This window comes from Cervus elaphus, chromosome X (assembly GCF_910594005.1).
Source record: "Cervus elaphus chromosome X, mCerEla1.1, whole genome shotgun sequence".
Lineage (NCBI taxonomy): Eukaryota > Metazoa > Chordata > Mammalia > Artiodactyla > Cervidae > Cervus > Cervus elaphus.
The window spans coordinates 22,106,200-22,107,879 of NC_057848.1; positions in this window are offsets into that span (position 1 = coordinate 22,106,200).

The window sequence follows — 1,680 nt, forward strand, 5'->3', positions numbered from 1 at the left end:
AGACATCCTTTCTTTTTGGGAGATGCAAGACGAGCCTGCATTTACATCACTGCAGGGATATCCGGCCTTATTTCAAGTCAGTGCATCGCGGTGTCCATTCCACTTGAGGCCTCAAACTCAGGGTCCCTCTCACATACCTAGAGCTGAGAGAAGCCTCCTCTTGAGGTGCTTGTGGTAAGGTGGTATTCCTCTGGAGTCGAAGCCAGGGACTAACCTCTCATCTCGAGTTGATTTTTGGTCCACGGAGCTCTTTCATGTTGCTACAGTGACCTCAGGATTCCTCTAGCCTTGATACAGTGTTCTTCGGGTTTCTCTGGAGTGCCATCAAGGAAATCAAGGCTCTTTTCCTGTGTGATGTGCAAGACGGAATTGCTCTGCACGCAGTGCAGGGAAATCGGGCCTCATCTCGCGGCGAGGGGGAAGTCTCATGGTTTTTCTCGAGTTGCGGCGGGAACCTGGGGTATATTCTCGAGTTAAGACGGGGATGGCCCTTCCACACACGTGTTTGTTCAGCGACGGCAGGACTCCTGCCTAGTTGCGAGGGACAACTCGGGATTCTCCTCGAGGCTTGGCAGGGCAATTGGGACGCCTCTCCAGCTGAGGCGGGAGACCAAGGGTCCCTTTCCACGTGCCACAGGAATCCTGGGACTCCTATCAAGTTTCACGAGGAGTCAGGCATCGTTTCCTTTGGAGGCACTGATCTCCGCATACCTCTGGGGTTTTCACAGGATGTGAGGCCACCGGTTGCGATGAGATGGGAAACTAGGTCTTTCTCTGTGGTCTCCACAGGGGATTCAGACATCCTTTCGTTTTGGGAGATACAAGACGAGCCTGCATTCAAGTCACTGCAGGGATATCCGGGCTTATTTCCAGTCAGGGCATCGCGGTGTCCATTCCACTTGAGGCCGCAAACTCAGGGTCCCTCTCACATACCTAGAGCTGAGAGAAACCTCCTCTTGAGGTGCTTGTGGTAAGGTGGTATTCCTCTGGAGTCGAAGCCAGGGACTAACCTCTCATCTCGAGTTGATTTTTGGTCCACGGAGCTCTTTCGTGTTGCTACAGTGACCTCAGGATTCCTCTAGCCTTGAAACACTGTTCTTGGGGTTTCTCTGGAGTGCCATCAAGGAAATCAAGGCTCCTTTCATGTATGATGTGCAACACGGAATTGCTCTGCACTCAGTGCAGGGGAATCGGGCCTCATCTCGCGGCGAAGGGGAAGTCTCATGGTTTTTCTCGAGTTGCGGCGGGAACCTGGGGTATATTCTCGAGTTACGACGGGGATGGCCCTTCCACCCACGTGTTTGTTCAGTGACGTCAGGACTCCTGCCTAGTTGCGAGGGACAACTCGGGATTCTCCTCGAGGCTTGGCAGGGCAATTGGGACGCCTCTCCAGCTGAGGCGGGAGACCAAGTGTCCCTTTCCATGTGCCACAGGAATCCTGGGACTCCTATCAAGTTTCACGAGGAGTCAGGCATCGTCTCCTTTGGAGGCACTGATCTCCGCATACCTCTGGGGTTTTCACAGGATGTGAAGCCACCGGTTGCGATGAGATGGGAAACTAGGTCTTTCTCTGTGGTCTCCACAGGGGATTCAGACATCCTTTCGTTTTGGGAGATACAAGACGAGCCTGCATTCAAGTCACTGCAGGGATATCCGGGCTTATTTCCAGTCAGGGCATCG